Source organism: Alosa pseudoharengus, unplaced genomic scaffold (assembly GCF_046254945.1).
Source record: "Alosa pseudoharengus isolate Yale_2024_CS ecotype anadromous, Long Island Sound unplaced genomic scaffold, YU_APseudo_1.1 YU_APseudo_1.1_scf_6, whole genome shotgun sequence".
Classification (NCBI taxonomy): Eukaryota; Metazoa; Chordata; class Actinopteri; order Clupeiformes; family Clupeidae; genus Alosa; species Alosa pseudoharengus.
In genome coordinates, this window is record NW_027468848.1 from 3,671,992 (window position 1) to 3,685,349 (window position 13,358).

Genomic DNA, 13,358 nt, shown 5'->3' on the forward strand with positions numbered 1-13,358 from the left:
ACTTTTAGAATATGATGTCCAATCAGTCAGATGTCCAAGCAACAGTTTACTCAAAGCATCAGTCATGAGGCAAGGGATGTGCGTGCTTTTAACAACATGTACGCGTCCGCACCATGGCCGCCATGCATGTCCTGCGTGCGTCGGCTGTGCACGTCTTCATAATGTACACGACACGTCTGCCAGATGTGATATTCACATGAACGCACGGTAAGGTACAATAGTGTAGGCCCAGTGTGAGATTGCCAGATGTGATATTCATAATGTATTCTATACATTATCCCGCTTATTATACGGCTACTTGCCAAAACTAAATAATAAAGTCCCCACGATATGACTTTAGCCTACATAACCTAGCCTATTTGTTACCGTTCATCGTTGCATTTGCTGAGAAACAAATAGTTCGCAACAACACACGCTGCTGAACTTGAATCAAACATTCTTTAGAACACAGCTGATCAACTGTCTGCTTTCACGTTTGAATGAAGTTCCAGTCCTTGCGTAGTGATATGAAAGACATTAATCAGAAGCACAAAACCCGTTGCCATTGACAGCGGTGATTAAATGCTTTGCCGGTGATTTATGTAGATTTAACATAGGCCCGAACGTTGGGAAGGCCCATTCATGTGAATGGAACTTTCTGCAGCACTCTGAAGAGCCGTGTAATAAGGTACAATATTGTAGGCCCAGTGTGAGATTGCCACATGTGATCACACGAACACAAGGTACAATAGTGTAGGCCCAGTGTGAAACTGCCAGATGTGATATTAACATGAACGTACAGTAAGGTACAATAGTGTAGGCCCAGTGTGAGATTGCCAGATGTGATATGCACATGAACACAAGGTATAAGAGTGTAGGCCCAGTGTGAGATTGCCAGATGTGATATTTACATGAACACATAGTAAGGTACAATAGTGTAGGCCCAGTGTGAGACTGTGATATTCACATGATTGTACAGTAAGGTACAATAGTGTAGGCCCAGTGTGTGTAGGCCCAGTGTGAGATTGCACATGAACGTGCATGCTAGGCTTGCCAGCTTTATTTATTTACTCATTTATTTCCGGTGGAGTAGTAGTGCTCACAGCGCACTTGGGCAAGGTTTCATTCACAACCACAATCCTGCCAATTGTGTACACAAATGTAAGCAAACACTTGGTCAAGAGGCAAGTCTATCCCACGCCCAAAAGACTAACATAATCACATGCAGCACTCCAAAACATGTACTGTAGATTCAGCCATGCGCTTCCTCTCATGATGTGTGGTGCTGATATTGGCCCCATGAATGCAAATTGCGTTCCCGATTTATACCCATTCAATTGACAGGATGGTTCTTCTATCTTGGCATTTACAGATATTCGGCTTGACCATCGATGACTATGCACTCTTGACTTGTGTCTCTTGTCTTGTCAACAAGCGATGGAGCTCTACAGCAACCTGTGTGTGTCACACGTCCATTGAACCGGCCACCACATTCCATTGTCCATTAAGAATCTGTTACTATTTTTATTTCATTGTTGAAGCCTAATGCTAATGTTTGCTTGTGCAGTCATTGTGATGTTGTCAATGTTATGTGCTGTATGCAGTCTTGTCTCTGCTTCATGTAGGTATAAGCTTAGTGTGTTTTTTGCCTTCCTGTGTTTTTTTTCTTGAATTGCCTTAGTGATAAATGAAGTTGTTTATGTTTTTATTTGATAGAGCTGCATCGAATTGTTCTCAACTGAATCGCTCATGGCAAGAGTACTCATCACACAGATTCAGATCACCAGTTTCTGTGATATACAGTTGATGAGAATATTAACTTCAGATTTACATCAAGTTTAATCATTTATCTCCTGCATATGCAACTCTGCATTCATCTCCACACCCATTCTTCTTGGTTGAATATCCAGCTTTTCACTCAACACATGACAAACCACACATAAGAATAAACAGCAGAACAGATACTCACCCTCTGAACTGTTGAAATGGTCTTTTAAAAAGTATACTTTTCTTTTCATGCTCTGAAACATGTGTTCAAATATGGTAACATGTGCCGATTCAGCTTCATGAGGAGCAATGTGTCCCGTCTCATCTAGATACAAGTATCCCACTTGGATATCATCAAGCATCAGAACTACCATGTACTGTGGAAATGTTGCATCCCCCACAATGAGTGAGAGCCTGTAGATGAATAGGTATCATGTTAGCCTAGATTATATAGGATATGATTGGGTATCATGTTAGCCTAGATCAGGGGTGTCAAACATGCGGCCCGCTAGATGGTTTAATCCGGTCCAGACTTGTAGAGAATACATTTCTGACTATGTCAAAAAAAAAAAAAAAATCTCTAGCCCATTCCTATGAGGAGTTATGAATTTTCAAAGAAATAACCGAAATGCTCAATTCAGCCGCTAGGCGCAGCCAAAAAACAAAAAAAAAGTTCGGAGTTGACTGGTCCTGTGCTGTCAGTTTGGCTACATTGTCGGGAGAAAAGCAGGCGTTGCGACAAAATTCAGAGACAAAGTGCAGCCTGCAAACGGAGGACAAGATGTTTGGGCATTTTATTGTATTTTGCACCAGGAAGTGTTGTGTTGTAAAACACTAAACTTGGATCATGTTAAAGTGTGGTTGTGCAAACTGTAAATTTAATCAGGTCGCGAGGTCTGACTCACCGTCAGTTTGACTGTTTTCTTAGTGATAATGGCATTCTGTCTGGCTTACCATACCACGCTGTAGTACGGTGGTTAAGCCGAGGTGCCGCACTCAAGCGTTTCTTTGAACTACGAGAGGAAATTGGACAGTTCTTGGAGAAAAAAGTCTCAGACCAGTAGCAATTTAAATGCCCGGAATGGGTGCAGGATCTGGCCTTTATGGTGGATAGCCTATTACACAGCACCGCCACCTAGCCTACAAAATTATTTGATCTGATGTAACCTAATCGTATCAGTTGATCGTATTGCTCATGCACTGCTAACTTATGTTTGTTAAATTCAACAGGTGGTTGGTTCAGGTGGTCAGATGTAAAAATGTAGGCCTATCCACTCAACTATAAAAATAAACCAGTTGTTTATGAGAGTGAAATGCATTTTATTTCAATTTCATTGGCCTCTCTGAATAAATGTGTAATAATCTAATATATCCCTTGTGATTATGTAGGCTACAAATGTAGGCTGAAGGGTAAAGCATAGCCTACTGAAAAAAACTAAGCTGGAGATTTGGAGTTGTCAAAGGATGTTTTGCAATTATTTCACTGGTCCGGTCCACTTGAGATCAGATGGGCTGTATGTGGCCCCTGAACCAAAATGAGTTTGACAGCCCTGTCCTAGATTATATAGGATATGATTGGGTATCATGTTAGCCTAGATTATATAGGATATGATTGGATTTCTCTTTGTCATTGTGCTGCATACATACAGTATTCAAAGCTGGTAAAGTGCAATGTAAATGCCAGGCAGTGAGAAAGTATAAAGAAAGCATGTAAACAATCTAGATGGATTTACCTGCTTGGATATGAGAAGAATGCAATAAAGCACCAAATATAACAGCAATCTCTGACATGTTTTTCATGTTGTTACCAATAGCAAGTTTTCCACTGTATCCACGGTAACACTGCTGCTGTCATTCTATTACTTCACTGTACTTGTTGTTCTTGCTTTATAAACCTGTTTGAGGGAGGCCACGGGAACCAGGCAGAGGCACAAGGGAACAGTCATCAGAAAACAAACAACCCCAGAGAACAGGCAGGCAGGCAGAGTTTCCATAAGTAACAGCGATACGTCTTAGAAACCGGGGCGAACAAGACCGATTACAGGCAGGAAAAAATCCAAACAGAATTTGACGTGAAGCTCAACAGTATCAGTGTGGTAATCCAGTTCTTACTGCACGGCCAGACGCAACTCCTATTGAGTAGAGGCAGGAAACAAGTGAGCCCAGCGTGGCAGGACCAATAGAGAATATGGAGCGGAATCTGGAGTGGAGCACAAACACACAGCAACTGGGCATAACACAGGACTCTGTACACAGCAACTGGGCATAACACAGGACTCTGTACACAGCAACTGGGCATAACACAGGACTCCCTCCACAGCAACTGGGCATAACACAGGACTCCCTCCACAGCAACTGGGCATAACACAGGACTCCCTCCACAGCAACTGGGCATAACACAGGACTCCCTCCACAGCAACTGGGCATAACACAGGACTCTGTACACAGGACTCTGTACACAGCAACTGGGCATAACACAGGACTCTGTACACAGCAACTGGGCATAACACAGGACTCTGTACACAGGAACTGGGCATAACACAGGACTCTGTACACAGGAACTGGGCATAACACAGGACTCTGTACACAGGAACTGGGCATAACACAGGACTCCCTCCACAGCAACTGGGCATAACACAGGACTCCCTCCACAGCAACTGGGCATAACACAGGACTCCCTCCACAGCAACTGGGCATAACACAGGACTCCCTCCACAGGAACTGGGCATAACACAGGACTCTGTACACAGGAACTGGGCATAACACAGGACTCCCTCCACAGCAACTGGGCATAACACAGGACTCCCTCCACAGCAACTGGGCATAACACAGGACTCTGTACACAGGAACTGGGCATAACACAGGACTCCCTCCACAGCAACTGGGCATAACACAGGACTCTGTACACAGGAACTGGGCATAACACAGGACTCTGTACACAGGAACTGGGCATAACACAGGACTCCCTCCACAGGAACTGGGCATAACACAGGACTCCCTCCACAGCAACTGGGCATAACACAGGACTCTGTACACAGGAACTGGGCATAACACAGGACTCCCTCCACAGGAACTGGGCATAACACAGGACTCTGTACACAGGAACTGGGCATAACACAGGACTCCCTCCACAGCAACTGGGCATAACACAGGACTCCCTCCACAGCAACTGGGCATAACACAGGACTCCCTCCACAGCAACTGGGCATAACACAGGACTCTGTACACAGGAACTGGGCATAACACAGGACTCCCTCCACAGCAACTGGGCATAACACAGGACTCTGTACACAGGAACTGGGCATAGCACAGGACTCCCTCCACAGGAACTGGGCATAACACAGGACTCTGTACACAGCAACTGGGCATAACACAGGACTCCCTCCACAGCAACTGGGCATAACACAGGACTCCCTCCACAGCAACTGGGCATAACACAGGACTCCCTCCACAGCAACTGGGCATAACACAGGACTCTGTACACAGGAATTGGGCATAACACAGGACTCCCTCCACAGCAACTGGGCATAACACAGGACTCTGTACACAGGAACTGGGCATAACACAGGACTCTGTACATAGGAACTAGGCATAACACAGGACTCCCTCCACAGCAACTGGGCATAACACAGGACTCCCTCCACAGGAACTGGGCATAACACACGACTCCCTCCACAGCAACTGGGCATAACACAGGACTCCCTCCACAGCAACTGGGCATAACACAGGACTCTGTAAACAGCAACTGGGCATAACACAGGACTCTGCTCCCTCCACAGCAACTGGGCATAACACAGGACTCTGTACATAGCAAATGGGCATAACACAGGACTCCCTCCACAGGAACTGGGCATAACACAGGACTCTGTACACAGCAACTGTACACAGCAACTGGGCATAACACAGGACTCCCTCCACAGCAACTGGGCATAACACAGGACTCCCTCCACAGCAACTGGGCATAACACAGGACTCTGTACACAGCAACTGGGCATAACACAGGACTCTGCTCCCTCCACAGCAACTGGGCATAACACAGGACTCTGTACACAGCAACTGGGCATAACACAGGACTCTGTACACAGGAACTGGGCATAACACAGGACTCCCTCCACAGCAACTGGGCATGACACAGGACTCCCTCCACAGCAACTGGGCATAACACAGGACTCTGTACACAGGAACTTGGCATAACACAGGACTCCCTCCACAGCAACTGGACATAACACAGGACTCTGTACACAGGAACTGGGCATAACACAGGACTCTGTGCACAGCAACTGGGCATAACACAGGACTCTGTACACAGCAACTGGGCATAACACAGGACTCTGTACACAGCAACTGGGCATAACACAGGACTCCCTCCACAGCAACTGGGCATAACACAGGACTCCCTCCACAGCAACTGGGCATAACACAGGACTCCCTCCACAGCAACTGGGCATAACACAGGACTCTGTACACAGGAACTGGGCATAACACAGGACTCCCTCCACAGCAACTGGGCATAACACAGGACTCTGTACACAGGAACTGGGCATAGCACAGGACTCCCTCCACAGGAACTGGGCATAACACAGGACTCTGTACACAGGAACTGGGCATAACACAGGACTCCCTCCACAGCAACTGGGCATAACACAGGACTCTGTACACAGGAACTGGGCATAACACAGGACTCTGTGCACAGCAACTGGGCATAACACAGGACTCTGTACACAGCAACTGGGCATAACACAGGACTCTGTACACAGCAACTGGGCATAACACAGGACTCTGTACACAGCAACTGGGCATAACACAGGACTCCCTCCACAGCAACTGGGTATAACATGGACTCTGCTCCGTTCTTCGCTCCATATTCACTATTGGTCCTAAAACACTGTGTTAACCCTAACCCAGTACAGTACACAACCAGTACAGAAAGGTACCCCTAATCCAATATATCAGACAACAAGTACAGTATAGGGGTAACCCTAACCCAGAATACTGTACTACACAACCAGTACAGTATAGGGTACCCCTAACCCAGTATACTACACAACCAGTTCAGTATAGGGTAACCCTAACCCAGCATAGTACACAACCAGTACAGTATAGGGTACCCCTAACCCAGTATAGTACACAACCAGTACAGTATAGGGTACCCCTACCCTAGTATAGTACACAACCAGTACACTGGTTTCAAACTATGCAGTCTGCGGACAATGTGTGTATTATCAGGCTGTGTTTGTTCATACATTATGTCTTGTTAATAATTTACACCTCCGTTAGCTTTTAAAACTGTTAATGAGTAAACCTTTGATAATTATAGTGGATGGAATCCACTATCTTAAAATCTCTTGGCTTCTTCTTCTTCTTCTTATAACCTTTTCTTTTTACCTTCTAAGCTTCTAAGTTTCCCGTGTGTCACAATAAAAGTCACAGCCATATCTCATGCTTTGCGCATTATATCTCCAGAACTTGGTACAAGTGTTTGTATGGACTCAAAGATGAAGTGAGTTGATGTTGGAGGTCAAAGGTCAAGTCCATGAATACTCTGAGCACGATATCTCAAGAATGCCTTGACATACACGCCTGAAATTTGGTATGAGTATTTGTATGGACTCAAAGATTAAGTGAATTGATGTTGGAGGTCAAAGGTCAAATGTCAAGGTCAAAAACACCTTGAGTGTTATCTCAAGAACGCCTTGACACACAAGGTTTTTTGGTATGGTTTGTATGAACTCAAAGATGATATCTAATTGGGGAGCGAGCCAGCAAGTGTGGTTCAAAACTGAAAAAACTATGGAAGCGCATGGCACTACGAGAAGTAGAGATATATACGATTGGTGAGCAGGTTAACAATTTATTAGGCATTAAGCCTTAAAGGTAAATGTAACCAATATCACTTCAGTTGAATGTACAAGTAAACTCACATGGTCTACTGTAACAAAGTAACAACCAAATGAACAAAGGAAGCTTATCAAAACACAGAGATAAACTTAACCAGTTAACAAGTTATGGATTAACAGATACACCAGATCAAACAATACAAACCCAAACATAGAGAAAAGGGAGAGAGAGAAAGAGAGAGAGAGAAAGACAAAGGGAGACAGAGATAGAGAGAGAGAGGAAGAGGGGGAGAGAGAGGGAGAGAGAGAGAGGCAGAAGACCAAGCCACAAGGGCCTATCTCAAGAGGAGAGTGAAGGTGGATAAAGAAGAGAGCTTTATCCCAAAGATAATTTGAATATGCGAGGCCTTCTCACCTGGCCTACAGATCATTGGATAGCTGGTGGAATAGGTGTGGGTGTGGGGCTTGTGACTCTCACACCTAAAGATTACAGTGTAGTTTTTAATATACAACTAAGCACAAATACATTAAACTGTGATGAGACCATGATCAAACTGTTGCCCATATTACAAGTATTAATTCAAGACCAAACATGAATGTATTATTCTCACAACACTAATTTAGAGAGATACAGTGATTTCAGATGTAACCAATACTGTATGATAATGAGGTTGGCCTATCTCACCATAAGACATCGAGTAGGCCCAGGACTGAGTTAACCTTTCAGAAGGGGGCCAGAACAAAGAGCAAATGGCCACTTTATGCGTGAGCGGGTGTTGTGAATCTTTGGCCATGGCCAGCTAAGACAATACAGATCATACACAGGTATCCACACATGTAAATTGAATGCAAAAGGCATTCTTTAGAAATGCAAAAGGTTTGAGCAAAAGACGGGCCTTAAAAGGTCGTTACACCTTGTACAGTAACCCCAGTTTTAGACTAACCTTGGATGGACCTTTGATGGCATGGAATATTACTTTGCTGTGTATGAATCTAACAGCAGGATAGACGTCAACATTTGATGCAATTTTGAGCGTTGTTTTGGCCTGAGGGGTATCACCCCCACCTGGTCCTCTCATGGATACACTCTGAAATCTGTCTCTTGTGCACTTGGGTCTGACCTCCAGTGAGAATGTGACTGAATCCTTGGGTGAAGGTGAGAATATTAGCCTAGAAATCTAGACGCTGACGCACCCTAGCGGTAGCAAATGTAATTTGGAGCCAGGGTAGTCTAGCAACTCTCCGTTGGTGTCACGACTCCACGAAACCCCTTGCTCACCTCATCACAGCAACCACAACAGCAATCATCAATCAGATCCAATTACCCTGTTTTCTAATTGGTTCCATGATCCACTTACCCTCATCTGCGTTCCAATTATCCTCCACACCTGAAGGCCACTCCCCAGCTGAACTGAATCCTCGTTAGCCAAGCTATTTAAGTTGGACCCAAACTTGCATTCTTTGTCTGGTCTCGTTGGAAGATGCCTTGTTTCTCTGTTGCTCCAGAGCTATCTTTGTTTGTATGCGTTTTGGTTTTTGTTTGCTGAAATCTCCTTGGTTTTGAATGTCTAAGTTTGCGGAGAGAATTAAAGACCTTCAACTTCACGATACTTACCTGCCTCTGATCTCCTCCTGTGTCTGACGTAACAGAAGACCAGACCAGGCTTGGAGCCTTCAACAACCCAGCAAGCAAATGCCTTCCAGGAGTTGGAGGAAGAATTCCGAAGGCAGAATTCAGTCCCTGTGCCAATGGAGGTTCCTGTGCCAGTTCCCGCTCTCGCTCCAGCTCCTGTTCCGGTCAACGCTCCAGCGCAAGCTCCCAATCCCGCACCACAGCTTCCTCAGCTCATCCATGCTGCTCCGGTTGCCAACCCAGCGACCTACTCCGGGTCTCCAGAAAGCTGTAAGGGATTTCTTCTCCAATGTTCACTGATGTTTGAGATGCAGCCAGCTCGGTATCCCACCGAGAGGTCCAAGATAGCCTACATCATCTCCCTCCTGTCGGGCAGAGCACTTCAGTGGGCCGAGACCATCTGGAATACCCCAGGCCCAGTTACCACTACCGCTCAGCGCTTCATGGATCACTTCAAAGAAGTCTTCAGTCTTCCTGATGGTGATTCGTCCCTGCAGGCCCGACTGTACACCCTTCGACAGGGAAGACAGCCCATTACTGAGTATGCCCTGCAGTTCAGAACACTGGCCGCAGCAAGCGGATGGAACGAAGTGGCCCTCATCACAGTGTTCCGACAAGGCCTGAATCCCTCCCTGCGCCTCCATCTGGCTGTGTATGATGACACCATTGGTCTTGAGCGGTTCATCCAACTCGCAATTTGAGTCTCCCATAGGAGAGAGAGCTGCTTTCTGGGTCCTGGAAGGTCTGCCATCGCCATTGCGCCGTCCGTGAACAGCCCGGAGCAATCAGAAGAAGCCATGGAGGTGGATACAATTCGACTGTCCCCCACAGAGAGACGCCGGCGCATGGAGAACCAGCTCTGCCTCTACTGTGGAAAGAAGGGTCACATGATCTCACGCTGTCCAACTAGACCTCCAAGACCCATGGTGAGCGCAGTCTCTTCTCCTGGCATTCATTTAAAGCCGTTGATGATCTCTGCCCAGCTTTGCATGTCCGACTTAACCCACCTTGTTCATGCCCTCCTCGATTCCGGCTCAGCGGGGAACTTCATCTCCAGTGCACTCTGCAACCAGCTCCAAATCCTTCGGGTCCAATGCTCCACCTACTTCACCGTGCAATCAGTAATGGGAAAACCTCTCTCTACCAGGCAAGTGACCTCACAGACATCCTCCCTCCAACTTAGGCTAGGGGCCTTGCATGTCGAAGACATCTGCTTCCATGTCCTAGAGGAATCCCAGATTGATCTAGTGTTAGGGAGACCATGGCTGATAGTACATGCCCCCATAGTGTCCTGGGCCTCCGGTGAGATCCTGCACTGGGGTGAAGCCTGCCAAGACCTCTGCTTTCCGCAGCTCCCTCTCACTAGAGTAGTCCCTCTATGTGCAACATCAGTGGAAAGCCCAAATCAAAACCACCAAGTCCAGATCCCCTCTCACTACTCTGGGTTCCAAGATGTGTTCAGCCCACAACGTGCCACTGCGGAAAAATCTACCCACTCTCTCTCCCAGAGCAGGCAGCCATGGAAACCTACATCGAGGAGTCACTGCGCCAAGGCTACATCCAACCTTCAAAGTCCCCAGCTGCCTCGCCATTCTTCTTCATTTCAAAAAAGGATGGAGGTCTACGGCCCTGTGTGGACTACAGAATCCTGAACAAGGCCACCGTCAAGTTCCGCTATCCTCTACCCTTGGTGCAGGCTGCCTTGGAGTCCCTCCAAGGATCCACAATCTTCTCCAAATTAGATCTCAGGAGTGCCTATAACCTAGTGCGCATCCGAAAGGGAGATGAGTGGAAAACGGCATTTGTTACGCCCACTGGCCACTACGAGTACAAGGTAATGCCATATGGCCTAGCCAATGCGCCATCTGTGTTCCAGGGGTTCATGAATGAAATATTCAGAGATTTCCTCCACAAATTCGTGATCGTGTACATTGACGACATATTGATCCATTCCCCAGACCTGCCCAGCCACATCCACCACGTCACCCAAGTTCTCACCAGACTCCAAAAACACCAGTTGTTCCTCAAAGCAGAGAAATGTCAGTTTCACCAGTCCACCACCCAGTTCTTAGGCTACAACATCCACTCCCAGGGAGTAAGCATGGATCAAGACAAGGTCCAAGCGGTCCAATCCTGGCCTCAACCGGAAACAATCAAGCAGCTCCAGAGATTCCTTGGATTCGCCAACTTCTACAGACGTTTCATTCACAACTTCAGCCAACTAGCTACTCCGCTCACTTCCCTCTTACGCAACAAGCCCAAACGCCTGATATGGAACCCCGTCGCTACAAAAGCCTTCCTCCATCTCAAGAATGCCTTCACAACCGCTCCTCTGCTGTGCCACCCAGATCCGGAACTTCCATTCACAGTAGAAGTGGATGCCTCAACTACTGGGGTGGGAGCCATCCTATCACAACCACATGGTGAGCTGCCCCATCTCCGTCCCTGTGCATTCTTTTCAAAGAAGAGGAGTCCTGCTGAGAGCAATTACGATATCGGAAATAGGGAACTCTTGGCCATCAAGCTGGCGCCACTGGCTCGAAGGAGCAAAGTTCCCCTTCACTGTGCTCACCGATCACAAAAACCTGCAATACCTACGTGAAGCCAAGAGGTTAAACCCCCGCCAGGCCAGATGGGCTCTCTTCTTCACTAGATTCCAATTCACCATCCGATATCGCCCCGGCACTCTCAATGGTCGTGCAGACGCTCTTTCCCGTGTTCACTCTCCAGCAAATGCACCAGAAGAACCAGAGAAAATCCTGCCACCCAGTGCAATAGTGAGCCCCATCCAGTGGACCCTGGATGAAGAAATCCGTGAAGCCTCAGTATCCGACCCGGCACCAACCAACACTCCTGCCAACCGGACCTATGTTCCGCAAACTATCCGGCCTTCCCTCCTCACCTCTGCACACTCCATACCAGGTACCGGACATCCCGGCGTCAGCGCTACACTGACCCTTCTCCGTGACAGATACTGGTGGCCTGGTATGTCAAGAGATGTCCAACAATTTGTTTGCAGGTGTGCTGATTGCGCCATGGCAAAGACCCCTCGTCACCTGCCGACAGGGAAACTAGTTCCTCTGCCAATTCCACACAGACCCTGGACACATCTTGGCATAGATTATGCCACTGACCTGCCTTCCTCCAATGGCCACACAAGCATCCTTGTGGTGGTAGACCGCTTCTCGAAGGCATGTAAATTGATCCCCATGAAAGGAGTCCCAACAGCACAGGAGACAGCTGAAGCCCTCTTCACTCAGGTCTTCCGGAACTTGGGATTGCCAGAGGACATCGTTTCAGATCGAGGCCCTCAGTTCATATCCAGGTTTTGGCGTGCTTTCCTTCGTCTACTGGGGGTGACTGTGAGTTTGTCATCCGGCTACCATCCCCAGACCAACGGACAAACCGAGTGCAAAATACAAGAGGTATGTCGCTTTCTCCGCACATACTGCCAGCGCCACCCCACAATCTGGAGGCAATTCCTCCCCTGGGCGGAATATGCACAGAATTCCCTCCGGCAACCCTCCACAGGATTGACACCATTGCAGTGTGTGCTCGGCCATCAACCATCCATGTTTCCATGGTCAGGGGAATCCTCGGAAGTCCCTGCAGTCAACCAGTGGTTCAGAGAGAGTGAGGGCCCGAGCCCACTGTCAACTGCAAAGGGCTCTCCGCCGCCACCGCCACTGTGCTGATGCCCGCCGAACACAGGCCCCTGTCTACATCGTGGGGCAGAAGGTGTGGCTCTCCACACGGGACCTTCGGATGCGGCACTCCTGCAAGAAACTCAGACCTAAATATATAGGCCCCTTCGTAATCTCCCACCAGATCAACCCTGTTACTTACCGTCTCCAACTCCCACCTGAGTATAAGATTCACCCAGTGTTTCATGTGTCTCTGTTGAAACCATGTTACTCACCTGACTCTTTGTCCTCCACAGACCCTGGGGTTGCTGTGCCTCCTCCATCGCCACTCCTCCTGGACGAGGGTCCCATCTATGCTGTCCGCCAGATTCTTAAATCCCGGCGCCGCAGAGGTCACCTCGAGTACCTGGTTGACTGGGACGGGTATGGGCCAGAAGAACGCTCCTGGGTTCGTCGCCATGACATCTTGGACCCCGCCCTGCTCGACGAATTCCATAG